The following is a 23,198-nucleotide window of genomic DNA, read 5'->3' as shown; positions in this document are numbered from 1 at the left end:
GGATAATCTAATCCAGTCTCCTGCAATTGTATGCGACTGTCCCATACAAGGATGGAACTTGCAACCTTGGCATTATCAGCACCATGCTCTAACCAACTGAGCTATCCATGCAAGTTTGGGAACCTCTGCTCAAGGGTATTGCTTTCATTATGTCCTGATGTCCTCTTCTGCCCTGGTGCTATCTTATTGGGCTGTTCGGGTCCGACTCTGAATCTGTGACAGTCAGGGGAACACCCTGTTGAGTTTTACACAACAGCGTTAGCTAGCATGGTGATAATGTTAGCCAGTGCTTTTTTTCTTTTAAAAAAGATTTAGGGGTACTCTCATTTTCCTTCTCATATTGAAATACTGCCCCTCAATGAGGCCAAACTTCGATTCACTAAATGTTTAGGGGTATGAGTACCCCCTGCGTCCCCACAGGAAAAAAGCACTGGTGTTAGTGAATCTCTCTGTACAGATTTATATTTGCTTCAAAGACCAGGAGAACTGAATATAGTAGTTTTTAGCTCTTTCCTGTGTCTAGAGACAATAAATGCTTTGCTAATTTGAACTGTATGGGAGAGTAGTTTCCCCCTTAACTGGGGACTCTAGAAGAAGCAGGAAATCTCTGAAGACTCTGCTGGGGCTCTGAACACACTGTTGCTATATCACACTAGTTGAGGTGTGGTGAACTAGCAAGTGACTTCTTCCACAAGTCACCAACACAGACTACCCTGATGGGGTTGGGAGGGAGCAGGGCAGTGGTGAAATCAAGTGCTGGATTAGTTTGACTGGTGTGCCACACAACTGTGACCAATCCTATGATCCTGCCCCACCCCTACACCATCCAGAAACTCACTGGGTAACCTTGAGCTAATCACTACCTCTCATCTTAATGTAGGGTTAATCACTACCTCTCATCTTAATGTAACATAGGGTTATTGTGAGGATAAAATGAGAAAACCCCATGTCTGCTGAGCATCCTAGAGGAAGGACAGGATACAAATGTGCTAAATAAATATGTACTTAAGTATTTTTCTGGAACAAGGTATGGTGTCTGGTGCCTTGCCAGGCTGGCTCCAGCACAAGACGACAGGCGAGAGAGATATGATGACATAGTCTGCACATTCACCGAGGAAAGAAGGAGTGCCATTATCTCTCACAGCACCTAGTGCAATGCTTAACTCTTAATCCTCATTTGGGGCTGCCCTTCGGCATTCTGCCAGTAGAAACTATTTATGAAAGTAGCCTGCTTGAGGAACGGAGGACAAGCAGCGACTGGTTCAGTTCCTTATCCTGACTGGGAACGAGGATAGGAGAATTTTTTTTTTTAGTTCTTTTTGTTTTGCTTTGGAAGTGTAGATAGAAATCTGCAAAACAATGAAGTGAGAACGTTTGGCTTCCACGAGACATTTTTTACATTCCCACGTGTCTCAAATGTCCACAGCTTAAGCATAAACAAAATCAGTGGAGATTAAAAGATCCCAGACCCCATAGTCTTCTTGTCTTTGTTCAAAACAAAGGAGCAAGAAACCACCAGTAGAAATCTGGTTTTGTGCTCCCTCTCGCCCTCTCTCTTCATGAGGTCACCTTCTCTTGGACTCTGGCCAGACTACATAGGGCACAGAAGGACTTCTCTTCATAGCTGCAACATTGGCAATACTGAGAAAAGCCAATATTGAGGGGGGTGTAGTTTTTAGCCTTCTGATTGCACAAACTATTGTGAGATGGGCCCAACATAATCTCTTGGCTTCTTTCTAGTAGTGGAAGGCCAAAATCCACATTCCTGAGTCCAATCTAAATCACATATTAACATTTGGGCCATATTCATATCATGCATTTAAACCACTCTTATACCACTTTAACAGTCATGGCTTCCCTCAAAGAAACCCGGTGACTATGATTTGTTAAAGGTGCTGGGAAATGGAACTCTGTGAGGGATCTCCTGATAACTTGTTGCACTTCTTCTCTGTGGCCATTAGCTGGGGGGGGGGGAATTCCCCAAAGTTTTCAACTGCTGGATCCAGCTTTAGTAGTTGGGAAGTACCCAAGCAAAGCGGTGTGCTTTTCATACACATCAGAAGCACACTACAATTGAAGTCTCCTGTCTCAGGGTTGAGGGTTTGAGCCCCATGTTGGGTGAAAGATTCCTGCATTGCATCCCTCCCAACTCTACAATTCTGTGATTCTATAAAGCAGGGAGTGTACGCCAAAGTACTGTCACTAGATGACACAACCAACAAGTTCTCCTCCACAGATTATCCACACATATCATAATGACCAGAAGGGTCTATAAAGAGGCAGGTTGTCCTTCAGGTAAGCTGGTCCTGAGTTGTTGGGGCTTTATAAGTTAATAAGAAGACCTTGAACATGGCTGTTTCAGCAGAGGTGTAATATGTGCACAGCCAAGCACTCGCACTCAGCACCAGCACATTCTGCACCAGCTGCGGCTTCCAGACCAGTCTTCAAGGGCAGCCCCATGCAGAGTGCATTTCAGTAGTCTTGTTTTGCAGTTACCCATGCATGAATCACAGTATCCCTGTCGAAGAAAGGGTGTAACCGACATGCTAACCAAAGTTGGTAGTAGGCACTCGTTGCCACCTGAGCTTCTAATGACATCAGATCTAGGAGCACCCCAAGACTTCATCCCTGCTGTTTTAGGGGGAGTTAACCCCATCCAGAGCAGGCAAGCTCCCCAATTCCTGGAGCCAGGAAACACTCACCCACAGAGTCACCATTTTAGCAGGATTCAGTCCCAGTTTATTGGTCCTCACCCAACCCATCACAACATCCAGGAACTGGTATTGGTCATGCACTGCCTCTCCTGCAGATATGTATCTGGTCATTTTGAGGGCTTATATTAAATTATACGTTTAAATTAAAATGCATGCATTGTATCTTAATGTGAGCTGATGGTATGTGCTTTCTCCTTTCCCCCTCTGTCTTTCCTCCTGCTTTTCTCCTTTTCTCCATTAAATTGTTATAAAAATAAACAAAAGGTATCCATGTGATTCATGAATTACTTTAACAACAACAATAATGTGTTTTTAAAATATGGGTTTTTTAAATTCTGATGCTTGATTTAGTGTTGGTACATTTTTAGTTAAGCAAAAATGTTGTTAATCTCCCCTTCTGTACACATTTATTTGAGAGAATAGCCTAGCAAACCCAGTGGGGCTTTCTTTTGAGTAGACGTATCGGATTGCACGGTCAGTCACTCCATCTGACTGATTAACTGATTAAACATTGCAGACTTTTAAAAACTATTTTAAATCAGTTAATTAATAAGTAGATGCCCAGATGCGATTGCTTCCTAATGCAGTTTTGCAGGCGGCATTGTGAATAAACGACGACATCACAGCTTAATCGTTTGCTTTCTGTTCAGCTTCACAATAAATAAATTGCACACCCAAAGGGAGAGGTGTCACTCCGACTCACACACACAAAAGAAAACATGGACACAAAGCGGGGGGGGGGGAATCTTATCCATTAAAAAGTCAGCAGTGCTGCCCTTTTCCTCTAACTCTTAAACATTTGGAGTTTTGTGGGTTAATAATGTCTTTTAGGCTTCAAGAGGTTTGCAGCTGTAATCGGATCCTTTGTATGTGCTTTCTGCTATAGGAATCAACTTAGCATTGACATCCTCATAAAAATTTCCATTAGATTGAGGACAGAATGCCCACTAAGGCACTGTGTGGCTTTGCAATTGATTCACTGGATGAAATCTTATCTAAAATCTTTTTATTTTATGCTGTTATGGACTGGGGTGGGAGGGGAGCACAGTGAAGGTTTTTGTTTTTTTAAGTGGGGAAAACACTTCACTGTTTTCTTAATGCACACTGCTTGTTGGAAATGGCCTTCAGGTTACCTAAAGAGATTGCCTTTTCTATTTCCACTATTTTGTTTCATGTTACCACTAATTGAAAAAGGTTTCGTTTGTTATGAAGTTACATATTGACACCTCAAATTGAATTCAGAATCTTTCTATTTAATCTCCATTGATTTGCCAGCTTCCTTGTATGAGTTATGCCAAGGAGAAATGGGGGAAATGGGGGTTGCTATTTGAGGGCATCCTTTGAATTTACACGTGAAATAACTCTGCAGAACACCACATAAAGGGAAAATCTTGAGTTAGGGGACTTGAGCCAAAATACATTAAGATAGGGGAAATTGCTTGCAAAACATCTGTGTGTTTTGTATGCAAAGCCGCATACAAAAATGTGTGTATCAGGGGAGGAATGCACTGAAATGTTGATGAGTTTACAGGAAGGAATTTTTCTTTTTCTTTTAAAAAAGGCAAAATAATGTGGAAAACTGAATTTAAGCCTGGAAGAATGAGAGACCGAGTGAAACAAAAATTGCCAGATTCATTCATAAATAGCAACACCCTAGTGGTCCCGGGCCGTAAGGAAGTTAGATTGGCTTCAACCAGAGCCAGGGCCTTTTCAACACTGGCTCCGGCCTGGTGGAACGCTCTGCCTCATAAGGCCAGGGCCCTGCAGGATCTGATTTCTTTCCACAGGGCCTGTAAGACAGAGTTGTTCCGCCTGGCCTTTGGCTTGGAGCCAATTTGCTTCCCTCCCCCTCTTTCTTTTTTCTTTTTCCTTTCTCCTCCTGTGATGAGGCTGCATTTTAATATTTTAATGTTTCAATATTTTAATGTTATATTTTAATCTTGTTTTTAAGTTGCATTCAATTTGTTTTTATTATTGCTTGTTAGCTGCCCTGAGTCTGGCCTTGGCTGGGGAGGGCGGGGTGGTAATAATAATAATAATAATAATAATAATTATTATTATTATTATTATTATTATTTATCCCTAGTAGCAGAGCACCAGTTTTGCATGCAGAAAGTCCCAGGTTCAGTTGCCTGATTCTCCGAGTAGGACTGTGAAAGGCCATTGTCTGAAACCCTGGAAAGCTGGCCAAGGGTGTACCTAGCCTTTAGACAGGTTGTTCCCAGCAGGGCAGAAAAATCACACCACTGCTTGGCGCCCCCTGGCGAGAGAGCCAAGCAGATGGCTGTGTGGTGCTTCCCTGCTGGCCAGAAGCCAGCTTGATGTGTTCCTGAACACGGGGAATACCAGGCCTCAGGACGGGAGCGGGAAGGAGGCGGAGACAGAATCAAAGCTGCTTCCAGGCTGATGGAGCACATAGGCAGAGCTGCCTTGTAAAAGTGCAGAAAGGGGAGCCATGTGCGAGTGTGTTTGCATGGAAGCACAGGGATTGGCAGGAATCCTTTAGATAATAATAATAATAATAATAATAATAATAATAATAATAATAATAATGTATTTATACCCCACCCAGCCACTCTGGGTGGCTTCCAGAAAAATATTAAAATACTGTAATACATCAAAACAAAAAAAAATTCCTTCCAGTAGCACCTTAAAGACCAACTAAGTTAGTTCTAGAATACATCAAACATTAAAAGCTTTCCTAAACAGGGTGCTTTGGAGAAGATCAAAGGGATGGATTCCCAATCTCCTAAAAGAGGAGGAGGAGATGGGGAGGTGTGGAGATGAGGCAATCTGTTGTTTCGGAACGGGATTGATCCTTACTGTTGAGGTTTGGAAAAGACAAGAAAGACCTTGCCCAAAGTGGTTTGTCTCTTCATGACCGGAAAGTTTATGTTGAGCAATAGAGTTGTGGAAGCAAGAGTGTCTCCCTCCCCCCCCCCCGTGTGTAAATATCTGCAACAAATGTGGTGAGATTGCTATGCAGTTCCTTACCAAGGGTGCAAGGAAGCCTAGGTCCGCCTCTGGAGCCAGCATACATCAGCATAGACAGCCCTGGGCTAGGTGGACCCATGGCCAGACTTGGTATAAGTCAGCTTCCTATGTTCCTCCCTAACTAAAGTCCAAACCACATGTTCATCATCATCATCATTAGTATTTATTATATTTTTATACCACCCTATACCCGTAGGTCTCAGGGCAGCTACAACATAAAATCACAATATAAAAACACAAAATACACAATAAAAAGAAAAAGAAACCAATCACACACACACACCGTTCATCAGGTTATTGTGTTATGTACTGAAGTTCTCACCCTAGGCCAGCAGGGGATACTGTAGATAGTTTTCACTCAGGTCCACATATGCAAACAAGGAATTGAAAGTGACGTTCAGTGATTGGATAGTTACAGAAAGTTGTTACTGTTGTGTTGTAGTGGAGCTCTGTATAAGCAGGCTGGCTGAACCCTTCTTCTGGGTCTGTGAATAAACAAGAGCTGTTTGAAGAATCGCTGTGTCGTCTGATATGCTCACCCACAACTTAACATATTGTGTGTGGTGTTTCACAACAATCAGAATTAAGAACTTCTATATTCATAGCCTGCACTTTATAACTGAATTATTTTCCATTCCCAAATCAAATGTTTGCTGTTATTATTAACGAGTAAACTATCATTTATTCTTCCTTCATGAGACATGTGTCACTTCCCAAATGGCCTTGCATCCTGGCAGTGATAAGACTCAGACCTGCTTAGCTATAACAAAGTTGCTGCATCATGTACCAAATTTTTTGAGACTTTCCCCCACCATCGCTGCGGTCCGTATCTGCAGTGCCACAAATCCTTATGGCTGCTTAAGAATTCCTCAAGCTCTTATTTCTGTTTATAAATGGAAAGATGGGGTGAAGATTTGGACACAGGAGTCATTGCCACATCCTGCCACATCACAGCTCTACCCTTTGATGAGGCCTGTTGAAAGAAGCTTGGAGCTTTATGTATATTTTGGGCCCTGTCCAGCCAATGGGAAGAACTCCTGAGTCCCACTGATTTCAGTGGGGGGAGTTAAGCACTTGCTTAGATATCTCCCATTGAAGTCAACCAGTTTCAAGGGCTTACTGTACATCTTGGTTGGACCATGTCATTTGTATTACTAGTAATACTAGTATTGAGAAAACGTACATAAAAGTCTTGTGCCAGATTTATTATATATATATATATATATATATATACACACACACACACACACACACACACACACACACACTTTGTGTATGAATGTTAAAAGACGGTACATTCCTATGAAATAGATCCTTGGAAGTTTCCACCAAAAAAAATCCAGGGCATGTTTTTTAAAACTTCAGATGTTTGTAAAATGGCTGAGCCAACTTAGTCTTTAGGTTTCCGTCTATATATTTAGCATATGAGAACTTGCCAAAGACCATATGTTATGATGGTGTCTGCTCTACCGGGGGGAACGGGGAATACAGTTATATAGTTACAGTGCTCAAAACAATGAGTTGTGGGTGGTCTCTGGGTTACTGGATGGTTTTCTCCTGAGCGTATAATAGCTGCTAACTTTTACAGACTCTGCTTGTGAGAATTAGGAAGTGTTCATGAGCTCACAACTGCAAAGCAGGGGTGGCTAGAGAGTTGGCAACCTGGGGGCTTAATCCAGTCCCTCAGGGGTTCCCATCTGGTTCCAAGCACAGCTCCGAAACATAAAGGTCTCTTACTCAGAGTCAATAGCAAGAGAGCCTTCTGGAGAACTTCCCCTTCTACACTTCTGACATTTTCCTGTGTCTTGGCTCACCTACCAACCCACAGAAACAGCAGCAAACACACAGAGAACTGTTGCTGAGAACATCAACCTTGTTTCAACCTCCCCACTTTCCCTGCCAGGGATTATTAGGAAGGAACCTGATAATAAAACTGCCAATATCAAAGTGGTACAAATCTATGGCTCAGTCTCATTTGGAATACTGTGTACAGTTCAGGCCACCTCAGCTCACAAAGGATATTGTGGGTCCAGAAAAGGTTCAGGAAAGGCAACCAAAATGATTAAAGGGATAGAGCAATTCCCCTATGAGGAAAGGATAGAGCACTTGGGACTTTTTAGGTTAGAGGAAAAGGTGAGTAAAGTAAGAAGTGACATGACAGAATTATGCATGGTATGGTGAAAGTGGCTATACAAGAAAGTTTCCCCCCCTCATAGTACTAGTGTCAGCTTCCGGAAATCCATTCTCCCTCCCTCACAGCTGGCAGCCAGAAATGGGGAAACAAGAAGTTCTTACCATGGTATTTTATTCAATAATTCACAGAGAGAGACGGATGGTGCCAACTCTCAGATAATGGCTTCGTTCCGAGTAAAACCCCACCTCTCCATCTCTCCTATTCTACATCATCCCTGCACTGGCTGATCTGTGCTTTCTGCCTCTGAGCTTTCTGTTCCACTACCCTCAATGCACACCAAGTCCTGGGAGAAAGGGGAGTCAGGAATGCTTTCCAAAGACACTGAGTCTGTCAGCTGCCTCTCCCCTGGTGCTTCTTCTTCTTCCTCCTGCTCCTCTACCAATATTTCCCAGCTTCTCCCCTCTGCAGCCTCTGAACTGTGACCCTCTGCAAACCACTGTTCTAAATCTATACTGGTCTCCAGAAGGTGCAGGAAGAGGGAGGGGTGATCCCCACCGTTCCTCCTAAGTCCAGTCTCTGAGAACTAGTACTTGTGGACAGCCAGTGAAACTGAATGTTGGAAGATTCAGGACAGATAAAAGAAAGAACAACTTCTCCCAGCTCATAGCTAAACTCTGGAACTTGCTCCGGCAGGAGGCAGTGGTAGCCACCAATTTGGATGACTTTAAAAAGACAAATCCATGGAAGATAAGGGTATCAGTGGCTACTAGCCAGGGTGACTATGCTCTGCCTTCACAGTAGGAGGCAGTATGCCTCTGAATGTCAGCTACTGGGAATCACAAGTGGCGAGACACGCTTTGCACTCATATCCTCCTTTGGGGCTTCCAATGGATTATTTATCCCCCGCAGGTAATAATATACTTATGTGCTATTGTCTGACAAAAATGTGGTTGTGATTCCTGTATTGCAAGGAGTTGGACTGGGGTGACCCTCTGGCACACAAACTGTTAGTAGTACAGTGGTACCTCTGGATACGAATGGGATCCGTTCTGGAGCCCTGTTTGCATCCATAAGCAAACGCAATCTGTGTCTGTGCATGCATGGGTTGTGATTCACCGCTTCCACGCATGTGCGTAACATCATTTTGACCGCCTGCACATGGTGAGTGGTGAAACCCGGAAGTAACGCATTCCGTTACTTCTGGGTCGCTGTGGAGCGCAACCCTAAAACGCTCAACCTGAAGCAACTTCAACCCGAAGTATGACTGTAGAAGAGTTTGGATTTGATATTCCACTTTATCACTACTCGAAGGAGTCTCACAGCGGCTAACATTCTCCTTTCCCTTCCTCCCCCACAACAAACACTCTGTGAGGTGAGTAGGGCTGAGAGACTTCAGAGAAGTGTGACTGGCCCAAGATCACCCAGCAGCTGCATGTGGAGGAGCGGAGATGTGAAACCGGTTCCCCAGATTACGAGACGACCGCTCTTAACCACTACACCACACTGGCTCTCTGTTTATTTTAGATGTTATTCATCCATCCATCCATTCATTCATTCCTTCTCTTAATTGCTTCTCATGGGGCATCCCAAAGCAACTTGCAATATAATATTTTTTTTACAAACAGGTAAAACAGTATTGTGTGTATACACACATACCCATACGCATATATACATACATGTATAAAACAACAAAAGCACATGCATAAAATCAATTCAAATATACTTCAGATGCCCGTTGGGATAAAGGTATCCATTTAGAAGGCTTGCTGAAAGAGGAATGTATTTAGCAAGCAACAAGTCTGTTCTGGTGAGTAACGAGAGGATCCTGGGCAAATGGCCTGTGACAAGTTCGTCCAGGCGTCCTCCCATCCGTGGCGCACAATTGCCTGGAGTACCCACCCCTAAATATGGTCACAGGAGAAATGCTCAGTGTGATGGTGTCAGGATGCAGGAAGCAAGACCAACTACATATAACTGTGGAGTAACAGGAAACTCAGTATAGCCCTATTGAAATACAGCTGCTTGATTGAGGGCAATAAAGTGAACAGTTGCTCTTTGCCCTGCTATATATATATATTCTCAGGGCAGAAATATACATTGCACAGAGTTTCGTGATTCTTTTTACATAGTTTTACCAAATGCAGCTGCCAGTATATTTTCCTTTGCAGGGGTAAAAGCAAGGAGGGGGTTGCCGTGTTCTGCAGGAAAAGACACAGAAAGGAAAAGAAAGAAAAGAAATCACAGAAAGATTACAAGCTCCTTCCCACTGGATCTGCCTCCCCATTCAAACTGTGGCTTGAGCAGCTGCAGTTCTCTAAAACAAAAAAATACCTCTGTAAAAGTAATTATGGAACTAAGCATAACGTGTAGTTCTGTTCTCAGTATGAAAACACCATTTCTTACCAAAATCATTTATAGCTGCGTGACCTCATCATAGGGATGACTGAATCTGTCAATTTCAGTTCCTCTCAGTTTCTCGTTTTTCCAATCTTCAGTTCTCCCTGTTTCGATATCAGTTTGCAAATTCCTTTTCTTTAAAAAGTCCTCATCGGCACCGTAGTGCATATTTCTTCCAATACACATACTTTTCTATGCAGTTTTGCCTAAAACGCATATATTTGCAAGCAACTTTCCCTAATAAAATCAATTTCTGTAGGCTATCCTCACTGATACATGCAGTTTTATGTACGCCTTTTATGTATACAGGTATTTCGGCATCTATCACTTGGTTGGAGAACCACATTGCAAAATTCAGAGAAGTGCAAATTTCAGAGGACAACTGTACTGTCATACTTCGTATTGCATTCCGCTCTTGTTATGGACTTTCAGCTTACGAGCACGGCAAACCCAGAAGTGTTCACTGCCTGCGCATGTGCAGGAGCAATCTGTGCACTTCACACAGGCGCAGAAGAGGCGCTCTAGTTGCAGATCTTTTGGGGTGTGATTGTTGTTGTTTAGTCATTTAGTCATGTCCGACTCTTCGTGACCCCCTGGACTAGAGCATGCCAGGCACTCCTGTCTTCCACTGCCTCCCACAGTTTAGTCAAACTCATGCTGGTAGCTTCGAGAACACTGTCCAACCATCTCGTCCTCTGCCGTCCCCTTCTCCTTCTGCCCTCCATCTTTCCCAACATCAGGGTCTTTTCCAGGGAGTCTTCTCTTCTCATGAGGTGGCCAAAGTATTGGAATCTCAGCTTCAGGATCTGTCCTTCCAGCCTTAAGAACGGCACCCCAAAACAGATTAAGTCCGCAACTAGAGGTACAACTGTATTTCAGTTCTCATATTGTTTCATTATTGAGATTTTGGGGTAAGTCCTGTGAGGTGATGCATTTGCAAGTATCAAAAGCTGGTAAACTTTGCATGGAAAGGTCTTCAGTTCAATCCCCAGCATCCCCAAGTAGTCTCCTGTCCAAAACCCTTGAGAACTGCTCCCAGTCAGCTAGACGAGCCAATGAATCAGTATAAGGCAGCTTCCTATGTTCCTATTTAACCCGCAAAGAAACTTTTTGAAATTTTGTGGATTATACATTTAGGGTTGCCATATTTTGGAGAGCAAAAAAGAGGACACATTTGCTTCTACTTTTAACAATGGATCGCTATTATGACTCTGCCCATGAAAAAGAGGACATGTCCTGGAAAAAGAGGACATATGGCAACCCAACGGGGGTTTTCTCAATAAATAAGTTCAGAGTTGTATATGGCATCTTCCTTACACAGCTTTCAGCAAATGCCGAAGACACATATCTTTACCCTGGCTTTTCACACTTGCACATATATTTTTAAGACCCACCTTATCTCTGTGATTGCAATTTGTTTAAATCAATTGTTGTAACCTGCCCTGGCATCTTAGGGCAGGCAAATAGTAGTTGTAGTCTTAGTAGTCTTAGTAGTAGTAGTAGTAGTAGTAGTAGTAGTAGTAGTAATTTCCTTTCAGTAATAGGAGCACCAAATACATTGCTGTGTTCAGTTGATATGGTGCAGATGATCTGGGTCTTACTTAGGTCAGGACAAAAATGTAACACAATCATTACCATGAGAAGCCCTAGTTTTCCCAGCCCTGGGCATAGACAATGCAAGAGCCAGTTACACAAACACTTTTGAGTTTAAATTGTTTGGTTGCTGCTTCCAGGCCTTTTAAATGTGAACATTGCATTCACAACTGAAGGACTCAAAGCCAGTCTTTTTTTATAAGTCTGTTTATAATTTTCATTTATAGCAAACAAGCATTTCAACAAAGAATTTTTTTAAATTCCCACATATCGAACTTCAACTTCCCGCCCCCTCTTTCAGCAGTTCCATGAATTTACCCTCTTTTTCCCCCTTCTGCATATCCCAATTAACTTTATTTATTCTTTTCCTCATGTAGTTCATATATGTTTTAGAAACTACAAGTTTTTACAATAATCCTGCTAATGTCTTGATTTGTTTGGAAATATTCAATAAACAATTTCCATTCCTTGATATATAAAAAAAGTCTGTTGTCTTGATTTCTTATTCTTCTGGTAATTTTTGCCATTTCTGCATAGTCCATTACTTTCGGTAAGCATTTTCCTTTCATTGGGACTTCTTTCCATTTTTGGGTGAATATCATTCTTGTGGCAGTGGTTGCATAGATAAATAAATTTCTATATTATTTAGGTAACTCTGATCCCATAATTCTGAAGAGAAAAGCTTATGGGTTAACTTCCCCCTGCCCTGGTGCTACACTGATCATTCTCTCCCCCCCCCCCCCACCGCCACACAACCACACTTTATTCAAAAAGAAAAAGGCCGAATAGCCAACCCACAGATCTCTGAAGTAACTCGTACTTCAACTCCCAGACTCCTGAGAAAACACATATATCTTCAAAGTCTAGATGATAAGTCACTCTGAGTTTATCCTGCTTAGCAAATAAAATGAACACACCCAGATTTAGTAAATGTATAAGGGTTTTCGAACATGGAATCCAACATCTCATTAAAATATATATATATAAATTTCTTAAATTCAAACCAAGTGTGAACCATACCCTATTGTCTTTTCAGGTTTGTGCATAACTTGGACAACTGTGTTTGTGAATTATCTCCTGTCCCTGTTAATGCCACAAAAACAGTGATACTTTTGCTATAGATTTCATCACTGATCCTTGTATCACACATGGAATCAGGAAAAGGGGAGTAATTTCTGGGAGGAAAGCCAACAGGAAGAATTATGGCGTTTCTGAAGAAATGCAGAGGCATACGTATAAGATGAACACAGACAAAAGTGTGAAAAGGAGAAGACGGAAGCAGAAATTTGGGGAATAAACATTACTTGGCACTGAAGCTGATAGAATCTTTGACCACTGAGCATAAAATAAACAATTAAGAAATGGCCGCCACAGGAAGAGGAATCTTATGCACCCCATAGGCTTTCAGTTGAAGCAGAATGGATTGATTTGGGCAGCTGGTCCTTCAGTAGCCAGCCAATGGCCAGAATATTGATCTCAGACTGTGGAAGCCTATATTAAAATCTCACTTTAGTCTGGAAGCTCACAGTCATATCTCAGCCTAAGCTTTGTCATGGTGCCATTAGGGTAGGGCTAGAGATGGTGGGGGGAGGGAGAGGGAATTCAATTCAGTTCACATTTAAAAGTGAAGCTATCAAGTTCACACATTCTGTAACAACGTGAGAACCAAAACACAGCCACCCTTTGAAATTTGCACTTATCCAAATTTTGTGATGCAGTTCTCCAACAAAACAAGGTTTGCGAAATGTAAAAATGTGCACAAAAATTCATTGTATTAGTAAAAATTGTTTGAAAAAAGTGTGCCCATTAGTTAACACTGTATACAAACACATGTTTATTAGGAGAAAGTCACATTAAGATGCTGAAGAAATTTTATGTGTTCTTTTATTTTAGAAAAAGAACAAAACACATATTGCTGTGGAAATGTGGACTACTGAATTTAAAATTGGGAAAACAAGAAACCAAAACTCACAGATCCTTCCATCTGGGGGCACTGAATTTAATTTCTTGTCTGTCCCTACTCCCAGGTAAACGTGTATAGGATTACAGCCTCATGGCTACCTGAGCTTTGAGGTGGCAACTCCAAATGTCCCCTCTATAATTGGCCCCTCTATCTTGCATGTTACTGCAGTCAGGGCCGGTCTCACCATTTGGCAAAGTGAGCTAGGCACCTCAGGCAGCAGATCCTGGGGGAACGAGGAGTGTGGTGATATGATGTTGGAGGACAGAGCTGTGCCTGAACCCCCAGAGGGGAATTGCAAAAACATCACACAGTTTTAAGCACATCTTCCCCACTTCAAGAATCATGGGAACTTTAGTTTACCCCCCAAAGAACTACATTTGCCAGCACTCTTAAAACTACAGTTCCTAGAACTGGTGGCTGGTGCTCTTTGGGACTGGTGGGATAGATGCAGGGAGCCCAACAGTAGATGGATCTAGAGCCAAGGACAGAATGAGCCAAAACAAAATTTTAAAAATCCATCCAGTAGCACCTTAGAGACCAACTAAGTTTGTTATTGGTATGAGCTTTCCTGTGCATGCACACTTATTCAGATACCTTTGAAGTGGTTGTGGGTAAGGACAAAATGGCAGAGTTTAGCAGCAAAGTCCACTGTGATTTTATCTGAAATGGTGTTCCTTATGGCTTGTAAACCATTGTTGTGTGGGATGCTGGTATACAAAGATTCCACATCCATAGTGGCTAGTACAGTGGTACCTGGGGTTACAGACGCTTCAGGTTACAGACTCCGCTAACCCGGAAATAGTGCCTTGGGTTAAGAACTTTACTTCAGGATGAGAACAGAAATCACACAGTGGCAGCGGGAGGCCCCATTAGCTAAAGTGGTACCTCAGGTTAAGAACAGTTTCAGGTTAAGAATGGACCTCCAGAACAAATTAAGTTCTTAACCCGAGGTACCGCTGTATAGTATTGTTAAGAGGATTATTCAAAGATTGTATTTTCCTCAGAAAATCTGTGGTGTCACATAGGTAGCTGGGAGCACTGTTGGCATATGGTTTCAGAACAGATTCCATATAGTCAGAAACACCCACTGTAATAGTGCCAATACCTGAGATGATGGGGTGTTCCTGGTTTGTGTATTTTAGGTAAAAGATAGAAAGTGTGCATGCACATGAAAGCTCATACCAAAAACAAACTTAGTTGCTCTCTAAGGTGCTACTGAAAGAAACTTTTTTATTTTGTTTTGACTATGGCAGACCAACATGGCTACCTGTTAATAGAAAGAGCCACCTAATTTTAATCCTTCTCCCTGCTGAGTTCTACAAAGGAACCCTCAGGCTGTGGAGGAGGAAGCTGACAAGCAGTGCTGTAAGAAGTCAGGGAGGTGGGAGCAGACTGAGGTTGGCAGGGCACTGCCCCATTTGCCCTAACAGAGCAGCCTTCCCTGGTTCCTAGGATTATTGGGGGCATTGCTTTAAATGTATGGTGCATATGAAGCCCCAGCCTCTTGCCCTCAGGTGGGGTGGAGGGTGCTGCCCCATCATCTGTGTTGAAGTAAGATTACCCACCAGTCTGGCTGTCTTTTTTCTGTGGCAGGGAAAGAGCCACCATCTTTCCCACCACCTCAAGCAGCAAAAAGTCTTGGGCTGGCCCTGTGCTCAGTAAAATATTTTTGCAGCATGGCAGCACACACAGCCACCTGACGTTGGGCAAGATTCTGGGTGTTATGTATTCAGTGGTCTGTGTATGCCAGAGCTTGAGTCTGGACTAAGGATTCTGAGCTCCTGTGTTCTGATTGGATACATGATGTCCAATCACAGAACATTTCAGGATTTGGGCCTCTGCCATTGGCCTTTGAACTCTGAGTTGTGATTCGCAGCTTGGAAGTTTAGACAGCCAATCACGTTGGGAGTGGGAGTGGCCTAGGCTTTCAGGAATGTATATAAGCAGTTGCTTTGCCCCCCGTTTCCCAGTTAGGTAGTTCAGTAAAGGTTCTTGCTGTTATTGCTGTGTCTTGCCTCGTGGGAACCAAACTACACTTCACTGGCCTAGGCTGGAGATCCATGTTGACACTATTTGTGTAGTTTGGCCCTCAGTGCCTTCAGAGCCCCAAACAAATGTGTAAAGGTGCTTCAGAAGTTGTTGGTTCTCATTCAGTGATGACACAAGCAATGTCATCATTAGCATGCCGCTTTAATTGCATTGGAAATATTGCATTAAGCTATTTTATATATTTAGATTTCCTGAGGAAGATTCTTTTATCTCGAAGTCTCCCGTCAACTTATTGTGGCTCAGATGCTTGGGCCAAATCTAATTAGACATTCCAAACTTCATTTCCACTGAAACACAATCAATTGTAACTTATTTTCAAATCACGCAGCTTTCTCTAATTGTTAGCACCAGCCTCTCCTGAATAGATGGTTAAGCAAATTAGACCATCTCACATATGAAAATTGCCCTATTTATGTTGGCAGCTTTCTGCATTCCTGATGAGGTTTCTCGAGCTAATGGAATAATGAAAACGCAAAACAGATTTACCTTTCTTAATAAGGGGGAAAGATAATGAACCAGAATTAAAAATGAAACTCTCCTTATGCGACAGAGTAATAGAGTTCCTTAAAAAAAAAATTTAACTGTGATGCAAAAGTTTAGCTTTTTTATTATTAAATCCATGCCTGGCACAATAAAATGCTGCTTTGTGTTCATGTCTTTCAGCGTTGCAGCTGAAGGAATGGCCAAGTTTGCACTGGATTGTGCGGACTGGTTATTGTACAGAAACCACATACACTCCAGCCACATCTGCCTTCTGCATCCAATTGCCAATCTTAGGGTGCAATTCTATATGCACTTACTTGGGTGTAAGTCCCATTGAACTTTGTGGTGCCTGCTTCCAACTCTGAGTCAAAATGCACAGACTTGCACTGTAATGGCTACCATTCTATCATTATGATAGTGAAGTCTCTTGCCTCCATAAACATATTTGCAAAAAAAGGTGCCCTCAAATTGCTTTTTCTCAAAGCATTCAGGAACACCAGTATATTGGGGCATCGCTATACCATTTATTTATCTCAACCAAACACCCTGTGAAACAAAAGGTACAGTTGTGCAAGGCAGATGTTGCCAAATCACTAGGAAGTAACTGATGGATCATGATGTCTACTCAAGGATATTTTTCTGGAGTCATCAGAAGATCCTGGTGCCAGCAATGAGTCAAACTTGGCTCAAGAAAGAATCAAGTAAGACAACGGATTTCATCTGGGAGTTCAAAACTGTTGGCTGATTCTCCTGTTAATCTTTTATGTGATGAAGTCATCACAAGGTGTCATTTCCATGCCATGTTTATGTGCTGTTATCTTTCTTCTGAATATGCCTTGATGTGACAGAACCCAATATCAAGGAGAACATTATTCGTCTGTGTGGCTCTCTAACTCTCTGACCTGGGAACATTAAGTCTCATAATGATCATATTTACTATTTCTGTGAAAACAGTGGCTCCTTGCTGTCTGCAGATGATGTTGTACCAATTTATACTGCACATACATGTACACTCAAGGTCATAGCTTTGGATAGCACAGGGAATAAATTATATTAGATCAGGTTTTGTGATCCTTAAGGTTCAGCTTGTTAGGCACCTTTAGACTTGGGTAATGTTGAAAAGAGAATGCTAGACTGGGTGGACCTTTGGTGTGATCCAGTTGAACAATTCCTATGGTTTTATTAAATCCAGGGTCACACCTTGGACTCAGTATTGAACTAGATAGACCCATGTTATGACTCAGCATAAAAGCAGCGGTTTCATGGGTTCATAGGATTATTGCAAGAATAATACAGTGCTCTGGCCTTCTTGGAAGAAGGATGGAATGTGTTAAGTGACATAGGTAGGAAGAAGTCCAACAGGACTTTATTCCTAGGAAACCACCCATGCTACACATTTAAAGCTCTCCACTAACAGTCATGTCCCCCTCCCCAAAGAATACCAGGAGCTATAGATTATTAAGAGTGCTGAGAATTCTTAGGAGGTCCCTCTCAAAGCAACACTTCTCAGCACCCTTAATAAACTGTGGTTCCCAGGATCCTTTGGCGGAAGCCCTGAAGGTCAAAAAAGTACAAGTGCTTTAAATGTATGCTGTGGATGGGACCCAGCCCTCAGTTCTGGACACATCTAACAGAAGTTGCTTCCCCCTTTCTTAAATAACTACATCCACACATGAATATTATCTTTCTCTTCCCCTCAGTTCTGATGGTGTTCTGCAACATCCTGTTTTCCTCTTTTGAAGAACCAGCCTCTCTGGGTAATTGGGGATTTGAAAGGCTCTCCTTTTACCTTCCTGCTTTTAAGCCACAGGGTCTCTTTTGAGATCCCCAGCTACTATGGTTTTCTTAGCCAAACACAGAAACACTTGTATATTCCTATCAAGCAACACTGACCACTTTGGGGAGGAAGCAGGTCCATAAATATTTGTGCAAGACATCAATACACCAAGTCTCGAATGCTCAGCAGTCCTATCTGGGGCTCCTGGTTGCGACTTCCTGAGGTTACTTACTTCTGTTGATAGAGGCTAATGGCACAGGTCAAGGTTACCCCCCCCCAAAAGGTGCTAACACCAAAGACTGAAGGAGCAAGGCTTTTCAGAGAGGTCTGCCCCATTTGATGTTGCACCAGATAGGCAGGAGATAAGGTAGCTTTGGGTATAAAAGCGTTCCTGATTGGTGCACTCATATACGAGTAACACCCCACACAATCATAAATTCCTTATCCCTAGCCAAGCTGAGGTAGGCATAGGCTTGCTTTGAAACTGGTTGAATAGACTTCATTGGATATCTTCAAAGTAGATGGCAAAGATCTCTTGGGTTTTACCAGATGCTCCCACGTCCATTGTTGTCTCTATCCCTTAGGATGTAATTTATTAATTGTATACAATGGTGACCATTTTGGATGCAAAGGAATCATTTTCCCAGCAAAGAGCTCAGCTAGGAAAACAGCAATGCACTTGAAAAGCAGGTTCAGTGTGCACATTTACTAAGAAATAAATCCACACTACATTCCAATGTTCTCCAACCTAGAGCCATCCAGATGTTTTAAGCTACACCTCACATCAGCCTCAGCATAGCCAATGGTCAGGATGGGAGCTGTAGTTCAAACCAATTTGGAGAAGGCTACTATATTCAATGGTGCTTATTATCAGGTGATAAATGATAGATAGATAGAAGATAGATAGATGATAGATAGATAGATAGATAGATAGATAGATAGATAGATAGATAGATAGATTAGATAGATAGATAGATGATAGATAGATAGATAGATAGATAGATGATAGATAGATAGATAGATAGATAGATAGATAGATAGATAGATAGATGATAGATAGATAGATAGAGATAGATAGATAGATAGATAGATAGATAGATAGATAGATAGATAGATAGATAGATAGATAGATAGATGATAGATAGAGATAGATAGATAGATAGATAGATAGATAGATAGATAGATAGATAGATGATAGATAGATAGATAGATAGATAGATAGATAGATAGATAGAAGATAGATAGATGATAGATAGATAGATAGATAGATAGATAGATAGATGATAGATAGATAAATAGATAGAGCGAGTCACATACCAGTTAAAGAACTGTGCGCAGCATTGCAGTCTTTGTTTTGTTTTCAAATTCTGCATTATTCAGCCCTGATAACAGAAGCAGAGTAGTGGCACTCACCCGACCTTCATTTATCTGTGCTGCTGCTGAATACCAGGATGGATAGTGGGGCAAGTCAGCACTGTATATGTGCATTAGTGGGAGCACCAGACTGGTTCTGCTGGTGCATTTGCACCACACCCAACTCTCGGCTGTCTTGCCTCTCCCCCTCTCCATCCTGTTATCACATCAGAGATCAGGTGCATGCTGTTGTCCTACCCCATCACCAGCTACTTATATATACTACCTGGAGTGAATATGGAGACCCAGAAGCAGTAGCAAGCAACATAGCATGCATGCATTATGCAGGTAGACTATCACATTGTTGCACACCATCCCAATCTCTGAATGGTGTGAGATTCCAGGAGGTCCAGGCACTTAACCAGGATTCACATTTCCTTTTGGAATGAGGAACAGTGGAGACTGTGGTGTCTACACGATGGAGAAGTTCACAGCTTCAACACCGCAAAAGGGTCTTGTTTCTCTCATGGCTACAGCCTTGTATTTAAGCAGAAATCAAACATTGCTTTCAAAAATGATCTGACTCTCTCCAGATTGCTGCTTTATTTCTAGGTCAAATAGCTGCAACTCAACTCTAAATTCAGGCTTTGCCCTTCTAACGATCTCTGAATTAAGGAGGGGCCCCACTCACTGGCCATCTTGCACAGAGCCCCTTTCCTTTTTTTCACCTAATGGCCCATCACTCAGGCTATCACCTCAACACAAGAAGCTAGCCTGGCTTATATGTTAACATGTGCTGGATCCAGGAGTTAGAAGGGTCTTGCATACAGCCTACTTCCTCCCCACGAAGCTCATAACACTATGTAGACACACGTGACTAGTTTGCTACAAATGACTAGTTTGCACAGCGCAGGTGGCACTGTGGTCTGAACCACTGAGCCTCTTGGGCTTGCCAATCAGAAGGTCGGTGGTTTGAATCCACGCGACAGGGTGAGCACCCATTGCTCTGTCCCAGCTTCTGCCAACATAGCAGTTCAAAAGCACACCAGTGCAACTAAATAAATAGGTTCCGCAGCAGCGGGAAGGTAAACAGCATTTCTGTGTGCTCTGGCACTCATCACGGTTTGGTCATGGACCTGGAAAGTTGTTTGTGGACAAACGCTGGCTCCTTCGGCCTGAAAAACAAGATGAGCACTGCGCCCCATAGTTGCCTTTGCCTGGACCTAACCATCCAGGGGTCCTTTACCTTTACCTTACCTTACAAGTGAAGGGTAATTTTTGTTAGTACAGAATATAGTTCTTAGTCCTTTAAAAAAACACCCAAAAAACTTTTAGACTTTGGGTGGGATTCATCTAATGCTCCCTGTTAGCAGAAACCGTACACAAGGATTTTTAATAATAATAATAATAATAATATCTTTATTGTCATTGCCCCCTCTCAGGGACAACGAAATTACTTGGCTGCTCCATCCACCCAGATAGGGCACTCCACTCAAAATCAGAACAACTATAAAAACACTAATTAAAACAATATAATATAATACAGCAAGGAAGATTAGATGACTTTCAAAGTCCAGGTTTCCCATTCAGGGCCGAGATCGCTCTGGAGAAGAAGCTGTTCTTGAGACGGCTCGTTCTTGTCATCGTCGTCCTGTATCTCCGTCCCGATGGCAGGAGCTCAAAGAGACAGTGACCAGGATGCGATGGATCTTTTTGTTTGTATAATGGGGCTTTTCCTCCTCCCCTCCCCCTGTGCACCCCATAATTGGCTTGAGAGAACCCCCTGAATAGTATGCAGAGGAAGGTAACTGTTCCACCTGGCAACTCAACATTGCTTTCAACCCTGTTTCATAAAAGTGAGCAGAAAGATGGTTACTACAGCTTGCATGCTGCTGTAACCTCTTCTACAGTACTGCAACCTGTTTCATTATCCTTAGAGGAATAGGATCTTGCCGATGTTTTAACTAACATGCACCAATAAATCTGGGACTGCATTGGCAGGGAATCTAGGAAGAGCTCCTACAGAAGTTCGGTTTTGCTGAAGCTGTCGGAGACAAATAAGGCCTTCAGCTGTATGAGACTATAGTGTTCAGGAGCAAGAAAATGAGACAAAACATGGCTCGGTGCCTTAATTACACAGATGAAGGCATGTGTACAGGGGAACTTCCCTTCCCCCACCACAGTTTTCCTCCTCCCCCCACCCCCATTCCCAGGTCACTGTCTAGACAAAGACCTCTTGGGGCAAACTAAGAAGGGAATATGCAAGAAAAATAGAAAAAATTATGAAACTCAAGCTAGGAATGGTCAGATTTGTGATAATGCTAAATACTATAATGACGATCCAGGCTATTCAGGAAACCATTTTATACTGCCTGATCTTGGCAGATGTCTGAGGAGGTGGGAAGCGAACTACATTTTTATTAAGCTATGAACGTTTCCAGGTCTACTGGAGCAATTATTTTCTCCCCTGTTATCCCATGCATTTTGCTTTGATTGTTAAAGCAATCAGCTTTTGTTCCTTACCTAGCAGCTGCCCTCCCCCTCAAATCAGCCTTATAATTACATAGAACAAAGGGGCATTAAAGGCCCAGCATCATAACAGCGTCCTTTGAATGGGTTGCTAAGCTAAAAGGTGCTTGCAGATATTATGTCACCAAGGAGCAACAAAAGCCTCACTCGGTTGCAATGATGTCATACGTTTATTGATGGCAGCTGTTCAAAGGGTTCTCTTAGGGCCGATTTGCACTTTACACAACAAGTGTGCTTGCCATATGTTCATTGGGGTTTGCAATGCTAAATCTTCAGAGATGCCATTGCACCCGTCCTGCTGCCCTCACTAAGCCTCCCAAGAAATGGCTATCTGCTGACCAACTCGATAATATGGCTGCATATTCCAGACTTAAAAGAAAACAATCCACACTTTGAATTATTTCAACAGCCACATGTAAGAACATAAAAAGTTCCTGCTGGATCAGGCCAATGGCCCATCTAGTCCAGCATCCTGTTCTAACATTGGCCAAGCAGGTGTATGTCAGAAATCTGCAAGCAGGACTCTCACTGCCGTCGCCATGGTCACCAGCGACTGGAATTTAGAAGTATTACTATCTCTGATTGTGGAGACAGAGCATAGCCATTATGGCTAGTAGCCATGGATAGCTTTATCCTCCATGAATTTCTGAATATAAAAATGTAGTGTAACGAGTACTGTAATGGAATGTAATAAGCAATACATGTTAGCTAATGTAATAAGTAAAGGTACCCCTGACCATTAGGTCCAGTCGCGAACGACTCTGGGGTTGCGGCGCTCATCTCGCTTTATTGGCCAAGGGAGCCGGCGTACCGCTTCTGGGTCATGTGGCCAGCATGACTAAGCCACTTCTGGTGAACCAGAGCAGTGCACGGAAATGCCGTTTACCTTCCCGCCGGAGCTGTACCTATTTATCTATTGCAGGAGCAGGGACCGAGCAACAGGAGCTCAGCCAGTCTCAGGGATTCAAACCGCCGATCTTCTGATCGGCAAACCCTAGGCTCTATGGTTTAACCCACAGCACCACCCGCATCCCTGTCATAAGTAAGGTAGTGTAATAAATGTATTACCTTTCAGGCCCATGTTGCACTCTAATAACACAGTTTGCATTATGTGATGTCCTTGGTGCTAGCGATGGTTGAGTGTTCCTCAACTCAATTCACAACTAGGTTCAAGAGAATGAGCTCTTTTCCCCACCTGTAGGGGTCCCCATA

The sequence above is a fragment of the Podarcis melisellensis genome (assembly GCF_964234715.1).
Source record: "Podarcis melisellensis genome assembly, chromosome: 6".
Classification (NCBI taxonomy): Eukaryota; Metazoa; Chordata; class Lepidosauria; order Squamata; family Lacertidae; genus Podarcis; species Podarcis melisellensis.
This window is presented reverse-complemented; position numbering follows the sequence as displayed.